We start from the raw sequence: 11,488 nt of genomic DNA on the forward strand, positions 1-11,488 counted from the left end.
ATGGACCTAATTCAAAGGCCTTGCTCTCCAAAGCACTTCTGGGTAAATACCTGCAGTGACCTTTACATATTGGAATAGTTTCTACACACTCCGTATTACCAAGCTCCTTTCCCAACCCCTCTCACCCCACTGCCCACCATGGGAGTGAAAATGCTTCCTTTCTACACTCACGGATGCACCCCTGAGTAACATCCATGGGCCACTGATTTGGGAGAGTAAGAACTTGACTGCACTGTTGAAATGATATTTTTTCATCTGAAGAGCTTACAGACACGGCAACTCAATAGGAAGAGCAGTCATCTCTTAGAAACATGTTCTTTTCTAAAGAGGAAACAAAGGAGGATTGGATCTGGGAGAAAGAAGTGGAGGGGGGAGCTTGGAGGAGTGAAGGGTGGGGATACTGTGGTTGGGATGTATTGTATGAAAAAATATTCTATTTTCAATTTTTTTTTTTTTTTTGGTTTTTTGAGACAGGGTTTCTCTGTGGTTTGGAGCCTGTTTTTTTAAAAAAAGAAAAAACAAAATTTGTCTCAAGATTAAGATATGAGTTTAAGGAGCAGTTAAGGTGCAGCTCAGTTAAAAGAGTACTTGCTGAAGCAACTTTCCATCAGCAATGTGTAAAAAGGCAGTGGCTGGACTGTAATTCCAGCATTCAGAAAGTAGAGGAAGGAAGATCTGAACTCACAGTCATTCTTAGCTACCTAGTGAATTCAAGGCCAGCGAAAAGGTTAGGAATGCAACTCAGTAGTGGAGCATTGCTTAGAAAGCACGAAGGCCGAGATTCAATCCCCAGAACCCAAAAAGAGAAACAAAGAGAAAGAAAAAAGTGAAAATAAAATAGCACATAGTATACGTTAGGCTAACTGAAGCAGTTTTAGAAACTTCTAAGTCATCCTATTGGGGAAATTATTTAAATGAAATGCTCTCTAAATTGGCCTGAGGAGGTGGTGGCACAAGTCTTTAATCATAGGACTCAGGAGGCAGTGGCAAGCAGATCTCCGTGAGTTCAAGGCCAGCCTGGTCTACATGGTGAATTTCAGGACAACCAAGGCTTTATAGAGACCCTGTCTTAAAAAACAAAAAGAAAGAAAGGAGAAAAAAGAGAGACCCTCTAAATTAATACATCTTTATTCTACCATTGTGTTGAATGTAATCTTTTCTCATAAGCTGTCTCTTAACGATTATCCACAGTGCTAAAATGAAGCCGAACTAACAGTCACCCAAGTCACCGGCCCTTTCTCCAGCTCCCAATGGCCACCTGGGATTCATCTCAGTTCTCTGATTCTGTTTCAAATCAGCTGCTCAAAGATACTACTGCTGTCAGCAGGCCTTCTGATTTATTTAATCCTTCCCCAAAGCAGGTTCTGAAATTCTCGCACTTTAACCCCTACTTGTTAAGCCAGCAGCTCCTTGCATGGGTAGGTGTCTGCAGAGGGTTCCGTGGCACCACCGCAGCCTGGAGAGGGGAGGCCACCCTTTCGCCCTGCTGTGGTACTTTATACCCTCCACACACCATCAACAAAGTCTTTAATGTGCTTCCCACTACTCCGCTCTGAACATCGGAACAGGCAGGCACACTGTCTGCAAATTAGTTGGAACTCAATATACGCTTCTACTTCACATCTGAACAAGGCTCTCATTTTGCTGGTTTAACCAGCAATGAGAACACCTGTTCTAACTCACCATGGCCCACTGCTGCGGTACCAACACCAGGAGGCTGAGGCGGAAGGATGGTAAGCTCCTGGCCAGCCTGGGATACGTAGTGAGTGAGACACTTTTTCACAAGAAAAAGAAAAACACTTACTGGATTTTTTTAAAAAGCAATTTTAATACATTGTGTGCTCGGCTGGATAGGTGCCTGCAGCGAATGCCACAGCGAACATGCGACCATCTGAGGACAACCTTTCTGGAATCAGTTTTCTTTGCGTCATGTAGGCTCCAGGGACCAGCAACCTCGGCAGCAAGCGCTCTCTCCGACCAGATCAGTGCACCATGGGAACATAGATCCAAAATAGAATAAAAGAAGGAAATCTAATAAGTCAGAAATAGATAAGAATAACAAAAAACATTTAGAAATAGATTATGACAGAAGAGTCTAATGCAATCTAGTTTCGTCTTCTAATGTATATAGCCCGATCGGCTAATCGATTTTACGTTCTATGCAAAGCAGAGGTCCTGTCACAGCAGTAGCTTCTTGTCTTTCCCTGGGTCTTGATTATTACAATCCTTAATAAATATCAGAGAGACATAAAATCACATGAGTTTGAAAAATGATCTAAGACTTTCTTAAGAATATAAATCTTGGTGCTGGAGAGATGGCTCAGCGGTTAAGAGCACCGGTTGTTCTTCCAGAGGTCCTGAGTTAATTCCCAGCAACCACATAGTACTTCACAACCACCTGTCAATAAGATCTGGTGCCAACTTCTGGCCTGCAGGGATGCATGAGGGCAGAACGTTGTGTACCTATTAAATAAATAAATCTTTTAAAAATTAGAAATCTCATGATTGATTCACAATCCCATCTCTCCCCTAGTGTGGGTTCAGTTCTAGAAAGTATGGAATTGACCTCCTAGAAGATCCACTGACCTTTTGCTAGGCTTTTTGTGGTCATTTTAAGTTCTTGTGCAGTGGTAAAGAAAACAATAGAGATCCTTTTCTGCTTTACCGAGTTTCTCCAGTGCTGTCTTACGATATCACAGCTAGGATACTGAAAATTACACAGGTAAGTCCTTTGTGACGAGGACCCTTTCATTGTTCTTCTGCGGCCACACCCACTTCCCTTTTGCCTCCACTGTTCTTCGACGCTTGGTAACACTAATCTTCCATCTGTTTCTCAAATTTTGTTATTTTAATATTATTACATAAATCTGTGTTGGGGAGATGAATCAGTGGTTAAAATGTGTGACTCACAAGCATGAGGAGTCAGACCCCCAGAACCCCCAAAAATGACCTGTAGACTAAACTGGCTAGCAAGCCTAGCCACATCCAATAGCTCTGAGTTTGACTAAGAGACCCTGACACAAAGCGTAGAAGAACAACCAAGGATGGTTCCTGACATCAACAACATACAAGTGCACAACAACGTACATTAACTTACACATCCATGCCACACTCAAATGAAAATGCAGAAAGAAGGAAGAATATTAAGTGGAACTTTGGGGGTTGGCTTTTTTTTACCCAGTCTAATTTTCTAAAGATTCGAGTTTTGTACATATCAATAATTTGCCACCTCTAATTGTTAAATAGTATCTCATGGTATGACCCCATCATGCCTGATAGTTACTTAAAAGTCAGTAGAATGGCTAATAGTTTGTTTGCCCACTGAAGGACATCTGGGTCGTTTCCAGTTGCTGGCTATTGAGAATAAGGCTGCTATAAACATTCTGAGTGAGCTTGAGTATTTATTTGTCTGGGATAAATGCTTAGAAGCACAATGTGAGTCCTGTAGTGGTCCATGTTTAGTTTTTTTTTAGAAACCACCAAACTAAACTATCTTCCAGAGGTAGCTTCATATTGAAGCGTCATAGCTTCAATCCCCGCTAGCATTGTATGGGCAATCCAGATTCTTTTCATATTGGCTAATGCTCAGTTTTGTTGTGGTTAATTTTTAGCCAAATCTAGAAATAGAATTTGGGGCAAAACTTTGCAAGACGGGTTTAATATTAAGTTTGCCGTGTTCTGTTAACAGGACTTAGACATGCATTTTTAATGTCAGCTCCCTTTATGTCAAACTCCACAAGCTAATAACAATGCATTTGGGCAAATTACTCAACAACTCTGAGCCCCAATTTCTCTATATGTGACATCTGCTGCTCCATGCCAAGAACTATGTAAAAAAAAGATAATTATGTAAAGAATGGGGGATATAATATGCGCTCAACAAGTATGAGTTCCTTTCCTCCACAGTTTGAGTGTGTGTTGTTTTGGCTTTGTTCTAGAGATTGAACCCAGAGTCTCATGCACGCTCAACAAAGGCTACACCATTGACCTAACACTCTTCCATATTTGAACATGTGATGTGCGTTCTTTTAATTCATTCCCAGCATCTCTGGGAATCACCAGTTCCTTACAGTTTTATTGCTATTTCTCCTTCAGCTCAGCTGTTATTTTAAAGAAAAATTAACAACACAAAACAGAATGAAATTATTTTCAAACTTTTTAATTCAGATTGTCTACTTACCGACTGTAAGGACTCAGGGGATTGCTTGGCGTCTCAGGCAACACTAACGATGGCTGGTCTCCAACTCTGTCTTTGGAATAAATAGGATCTGACCTGCCTTAGAGAGTGAGAGATGGAGAGGGAAAATGAGAAATTGTGTGACTACTCTGTAAACATGAATAGAATGGTACCACCATGTGGAAATAGAAAAAGGCAAGAAACAGAAATTATATCCAGTGTACCTAAAGGTCTTGCTCATTTTGCCAGAGAACTTCAAGTTAGAAAAACAACAGGAAGCATAATGACTGCTTAATATAGCATAATAGTGAACAAAGCAAGAAATACCATAACTATATTAGATATTCCACTTGCATTTGCTTTACTACCAAAAACTTAGAGATTATACACTACTATTAAATATAGCCATGGTCACTAATACCCTCAGTGGGTCCTGTGTCAGCAGATGCTCTGGGCACATAAGGTCTCACTTGAAAAGGGATGACCCCAAGACGGGCTACCAGTGGCTTTTTAAGAGCAGAGAGTGGGTGTGTTTATCATCTGTCTGCCTCCAGGATGTAGAAGGAGATTATATAATCCAAACCTTCACCATGAACAAAGGGCTTCAAGGATTCCTTCATGATCCTCCCCTGTAATACCGTGCAAAGAGTGTGGGCAGAAACCATCTACAAAGGACAGCAGAAGACTGCCACCTCCCAGTTATGAGCTAAAGTCAGCCACAAGACAAGGCAGCAGCTCATCATCTCAGTCTAGCCATGTCTTAAACAGACAAGACTGAAATTTACCCTAAAATACTTGTCTATTACCTGATTCTTCTCTAGCTTAGTCCCTGTTGATTTTTTTCCTTTTTTTTTTCTTTTTCTTTTTTTTCATTTTTGAAACAGGGTCTGTAGCTTTGGAGCCTGTCCTGGAACTAGCTCTTGTAGACCAGGCTGGTCTCGACTCGAACTCACAGAGATCTGCTGCCTTTGCCTCTCGAGTGCTGGGATTAAAGGCGTGCGCCACCACTGTCCGGCTCCTTTTTATTTTTGCATTGGGTTTATTATATATACTATATATTCATAAAATAGTGTAGTTATTTTTTTCAAAAGAATTTGCATAAAATTTATTATTGCAAAGATTTAAAATAAAATAAATAAATAGGAAAACCATTCCCCGGGGTATTTTATTTTCCTAATGTGTTATTTTCCCCAGTTAGGCCTTCATGTTAGGCACCAATAGAGCATTATAACACTGTTGAAGATAACACAAGGGTAGATTTCACAGGATCATCTCCCCGTATTGTCTCTTTCTTTCCCCCTTGTTGGAGACTACATCATTAGTCATATAGGCTGGCCTTGAACTCACGCCGACCCTCTGGACTCAGCTTTCTGAGTTGCTGGGATCGTAAGCATGCTCCATTACACCCAGTTGCTTTGTCTTTCTTGAACCTCTGAAGACAACCGGAAACTATACTTCCTCCTCCCAGCTTGGGGGCTGGAAACCAAGGCAGGCCCCTCACAGAGAGACTGTGAGGTTTGGGAACTACCTGCATCCTCAGGCTATATGACCATCAGGAAAGGAGCCCTGGCAAGCCACTCATTGTAGAGTCAAGCCAAGGAAAATGGCTGATGTTTATTCAGCACTTAGCATATATATATATATATATATATATCAGACCTCCAAAGAACTTCATCTGTGTAGTCTCACTAATGTTCTTCATATAATGACTGAAATTCTTTTTTTTTCTTTTTTTTTTAATTTTATTTATTTATTATATACACAATATTCTGTCTGTGTGCATGACTGCAGGCCAGAAGAGGGCACCAGACCTCTTTACAGATGGTTGTGAGCCACCATGTGGTTGCTGGGAATTGAACTCAGGACCTCTGGAAGAACAGGCAATGCTCTTAACCACTGAGCCATCTCTCCAGCCCATGACTGAAATTCTTTTCTGTGTTTTACAGATGGACGTACTGAGGCAGACAAAGGCTACCCCACAGTTGATGGCTATTCTCAGGGTTCACACTATCCATCATAACCTATTCCCTGGACCCCGCTCTTAATCACAGTGTTCTACAGCACTGTGCTTGACATGTATAGCAAAAGCCTCACCAGGAATCGCTGAGATTTGTCTTTTAACAACAAAATGGATGTTTTAAGACAGGTTGCAGCCCAATTGTGATTTTGTTTCTCCCTGGGATCAAAATAATTGTCAGAATACATCAGTGACCTTGACCTAAATATCAAAAGTAAATTGTAATCATCTTTTCATGAATTATTCTCACAAACAGATTTTTGGGGGAAAAAAATAGCATCTTATCAATTCTTGAAACAAATGCTTTAAGTCCCTTCTAACACTAAGTGGATAACAACATAAGAAAGTATATACAGCTTCTTATTTCTTCCACAATTTAAATTGCTACCCTCTAGAAAGAGACAGTATATGACTCAGTTCCTTCCAAGTATCAGAGGTATTGATGGGGGGAAACAAAGGACAGAGGAGCTGAGAAAACTTGTCAATCAATAGTCGTCAATGCAGCCAAATTGGTGCCTTGTGATAGTAAGATGTCTAAGGAGAGAAAAGCCCAGTGAGTTAGAACATCCATCCCTTCCTCATTCTGGAACTTTCTAATTAAAATACAAGTAGAAGCGTGGGGGTAGGGAAAGAATTGAAAATGTCTGATGTCTGTAGAGAAGCGCTTCTGAGGGAAGGTTCCTACCATGATTATATGTTCTTAGCCGTGCAAATGAAGGACTCAGGTTTCCCTCCTTAGATGCCCCCATTATAAATACCCAAGTCATGATTTTAAATGCAGTATAATTTACAAAGCCCAATCAACACCAGACAGACTTAAATGTTGCTTTGTTACTGTGACTATTTTCAGCTTTGATACCCCTCACAGCTATCTTTGCAAGTAGAAGTGGCTTTAGACAAAATGTTAACTATCGTTACATCTAAAAAGAAAAAACTCAACAGCAAAACAACTAAAGCAATTCAGTAGTCCAAGATGATGCATAAATTTTGTAATAAAGCAAAAATACTTACTTGATTAGATTCTGTAATTTGATTACTGACATCATCTTGACTTGAATAACACAAGATGCATAGAACCTAACAATGTTTGAGAGAGTAGAACGAATTACCAGGAATGTAAGAAGACAGCTTCCTTATTTATTTGTCCCTGATTAATAACAATTAAACTGCCGGCTTTCTTCCAGATAAAACTTTGTCACATTTTGTTCAGCAATTAGGAATTTATAGAAATCTTCTCACAGATATATTTTTAATCAGTACTTTATAACGTGTAACGTACCATGTACTGGGCAAGAAAGAATGGTGGTAGCCTACTTTAAAGGTCTATATTTCAACATAACGTGTAAAACCACAGTAAGCTAGCATTTGCATGTATACAGGAATTTACATGTATTTCCTTGATTGGATTTCTTCATCCACTGGGGGTGGACAATGTTAAAAACCACTGAATTGAAGAAAACAATAATCTTGGATTTACTCCTGTTTATGAACAAAAACAGATCTCATTCAAGCAAAATCTCTTTTTCATGTCTTACTTTTCTGTATCCTCCCATCTTGTCTATTCTGCACAGCATTAAGCCATCACTTCAAAACTGTAGCTGAGAGAGCACTTGCTTATTTTTTCTGATTTCACATTTAACAGATTTTTTGTTTTTGGATGGATCACAAGCTATCTCTTGGGGGGAAGATGTTCTGATAGCTTCTGCAAAGGGTGAGCAGTCTGTCCAGTGTACTGTCTGTCTGTCACTCAGCAGGAATGAAGAATCCTGTTACCTACAAAAGTATTAGGAATGTGCGCCCAGCTGAAAGCATTTACCCAATTCCAATTGTTCGAAAGTCGAAAATACTAAGAAAGATACTATTCCAGGAGCTACTGTTTAAAACAATGCAATCCCTGTTCAGAGTGAAATCTCGGTATTTAGAAATCTGAGTTAGTTTTTAAAATAATAACTGTGTATCCAAAAAGGAATTCCAAAGAAGCATTCTTATGCCAAACACGTGTTTTTAATTTTAATAGCATTGGCTTACCTAATATGTAGACCCTAATAATTGTGCCTTACATGTTGATAGTTTTGAATATTATTTTTGGTTTAGTTTGCAAAAAGATTGCTGAACAATAATGTAGAAAATGCAGTATCTGAAAGCATCAAATTGCTGTGGTTTATTGGAATTGCAAAATACTGTGGTTTAAAAAAAATAGTTCTGTTGAAAACTAATAATTGAAAACTGCCCTGATTTTAAAGGAAATTAAGATAGCCATATCCTTATAGGATAATGTCAAATAGAAAGAAATCATGTTCCCCATACAATCGTGTTTGTTGGCATTTATATGAGAATAATAATGCCTTGCAGTTATTTTCATAGTTGTTCACTTAAAGTGGGATTAACTTCAACATCTTCATAATTATCTGAGATCACCCCATTGAAAGTGGTATGGTAAAAAACATGTTAATGGTTACGACACTCTCACCATCTTAATACCAAACAGATTAACACACATGAAAGTAATAGTATAATTTGTACATGGGGTAATATGCCAGACCAATCTTATGGTGAAAAGAGAATTCTTATAAAATGGCACCCTTTCCAACTACTGCTTCCTATTCCTTGGGATATTAAAGCGATCAGCTGCCTGGATACTAATATAGGGAACATGCCCGGGTACACATGCCTCTGAGGATTCAGATGCAGCAATTCTTCCCTTTTGCTACCTCCAGAATTTATGAAGGCATCAGTCCTAAGGTTTGCTTTCGTTAAGACTGAGAGCTACAGTAGAAGATAAACTCTAACTGGGCTCATAAACTGAAAAGGGGGGAAAAAAGTTTTTAATTGTGGGGGGAAAAAAAGATTGGTTATTGACCATAGTGACCATGAATTAAGTTTATGACCAACAAACAAAAACGGACTGCATCTTACACTTTCTTAAACAATATAGTTCCTGTCAGTATGGACTCCAGAGTTGTCAGACAAGTATTTTCTCCTTCAGCTTCCCCTGCTGGGAAAGCCTAATGGAAGGAAAATAGCCATCTGTATGCAAAGTGACATGAAGCCATAGCTCCTCCAGTCACGCCCATCTTTCTTGAATCCACAGAAAAGGCAAACTGCATCCAAGACCGTACTATTTAACAATCCTTGTTGCACATGATAAACATCAGAATGGAGCCTAAAATCTCGGGTGCAGGTGCCTCCCTGTCAGGTCAGGGATGGAAGTACTACGGGACAGCGCCTTCCAGTTCCAGCCGGCCTCGAAAAGGGAGGGCAGAGACTTAAATCATGTTGTTTCCACTTATGCAGGGAGAATCCATAAAAAGAGATTTATTATTGTATTTTTCTGTTTGAAACGTAATATTTGCTATTTTTCTCCTCCAAAAGTGCTCCTCGGTATAGAGCAGAGTAAATATTACAATTTCGTTAAACAGCAGCCAAGATTTAATTGTCTGTGAAATATAAGGCTTAGGAACTGACTTAACTACTGTTCTGCTGGCACAAACGAGGCCCCCAGCACCGAAGGGAAGGCTACCCCAGAAAGAAAGAAAAGTGAGCGAGACGCCCCCAACCACATGTGCGGAAAAGCCTGTCCTAGAGTTTGGTTCTTCCGGCAGATTTAAAGTAACTGTGTACAAAAAGTCAAGCAGAAACAGCTATGGCAAAGACAGCAAAACATGCTAGCAGTTCTACCAGCAAGGAAGCCGGGAGAAATCCAGAACCACTAGCCCGTACTGTAGAAAAGTGAGGAGAGAAGGGGAGAGAAGCTGGGGACAGAAAGGAAGCTGAAGACACAGCCCTGGCTTCCGTGTGTGGATTCTACGTTTTATTATTGTCGCATATATTTCGGTGGCTCAACCAGGAACCTGGAAAGTCACGGTTTACCCCCACTCTGCGCGCCCTTTGCACAGGGGTCTAGGCTAGGCCTCGGGCTAGCTGGGTCACCCCTGTTCGCGCCGCCCCCGCCTCTCCCAACAGTGGCTCCCGGGTCGCTTCCTCCAGCCACTCGGGGTGCAGAGAAGTCAGCTGGACCGCAGCGAATTTGCCCCGGTGGCACCAGAGGCACAAGCCCAAGCCCGTAATTGCAAATCAAACAAGGTTGAAATGTTGGATTCGCCTCCATCGTGACAAGATCTACGCTTTTGCCGCCAATTTGTTTGTGCAGCTCTATTTCAGGGCAACTTGATTGAGGAAATGTTGAAAATAGCGGTGAGGGTTTCCCTAATGAGACCGGGTTGGGGGGAGGTAGGGGGAGCGGTAGCCTTCCCTCTGCACCAGGGGCTCTGAGGTGAGCAAGAGAGGCAGCGCGGTTAACCCCTTCCTGCCCGCATCGGGCGAAAAGTTCTCCGGAGACGCCTGGGGGAAGGTGCTGGCCCACGGTTCCCAGCAACGACCTCTCCTAACCTGAACATAGTGAATTCGTCTCCCCCTACCCTCCCCAGAGAGGGGCTTTGAGATCGACCGAGAATTTGGCTAGAATGGATGGGGAAAGAACCCAGGACTCAGTTCAGGCTTGAACCCAGGAGGTCAATAAGTCGGTGGTAGCCCCCGCAGCCCCAGGTTCCCCTGCCCCGGGGCCGCGGCAGGTCCTTGAGCGTTGAGGACAGCAGCGACCTCCCAAGAAACCAGGTTTTTATGCTGCTGGAGGCCAACGAGGCGGGATGCAGGGAGTGGGCAGACCAGACGCCCTGAGTTAGGCCGCACCGGAAGGGCGCACTTGGCCCGCTAACGCCCAAGGCTGTCGCGCTGGATTTGGGGGGCAGCTAGATCCAGAGGGGAATTTAAAATAAAAATAAATAAATAAAAATTAGAAAAAATAAAATAAACGAAGGGGCGGGAGAAAATAGGTGAATGATTACTGAGCGCAGCCTGATATCAAACAACACTCTCAAGGGCGCCTTGATCTTTTTAATCTAGCTCACAACCCCCAGGTCTGTTTCATTTCCACCACTGTTTCAATGAAGTGAGAAGCTAAGGTACTAACCGAGGTGGTGGAGTGTTAAGGCCGCCTTGGTTACCTCCAACTCTTGAGTTTGGGGTACTTGGAATGGGTACCAGAGAAGCCAAGCCAAGTTGGTCCTGCTGCCTGCAAGCCAGACTGATCTGGAAGACACTTTCCCCAGTGCCCGCAAAGGCTTGAGGTTGAAGGTCTTGTTCCTTCATCAATGGCTTCCAAGTTGCTTACCAGCTCTGATAGCCTTCAACGTAGAATAAAACAACCTGATTGCAATTAGAACGTCCGGGTTTCTCTAAATCGCCTGCCCACCCGTTGTGGGGGCATCTTTTTGTGCAAAGCATTAGTTGCGGGG

The 11,488-nt window shown here is 41.7% G+C and overlaps 1 long non-coding RNA gene across 1 annotated transcript in view; it reads right to left on the bottom strand.

The window, feature by feature from the left end:
- Positions 1 to 1,835: 1,835 nt before the first annotated feature.
- Positions 1,836 to 11,488, bottom strand: part of LOC102000858 — a 16,642-nt gene continuing 6,989 nt past the window's right edge. Inside the window, exons 4-6 of the long non-coding RNA XR_001229440.1 lie at positions 7,206 to 7,271; positions 4,181 to 4,277; positions 1,836 to 2,031 (exon numbers count right to left, since the gene is read on the bottom strand). This is a non-coding gene — a long non-coding RNA (uncharacterized LOC102000858). The remainder of the gene's footprint in view (positions 2,032 to 4,180; positions 4,278 to 7,205; positions 7,272 to 11,488) is intronic.

Source organism: Microtus ochrogaster, unplaced genomic scaffold (genome assembly GCF_000317375.1).
Source record: "Microtus ochrogaster isolate Prairie Vole_2 unplaced genomic scaffold, MicOch1.0 UNK28, whole genome shotgun sequence".
Taxonomy (NCBI): Eukaryota; Metazoa; Chordata; class Mammalia; order Rodentia; family Cricetidae; genus Microtus; species Microtus ochrogaster.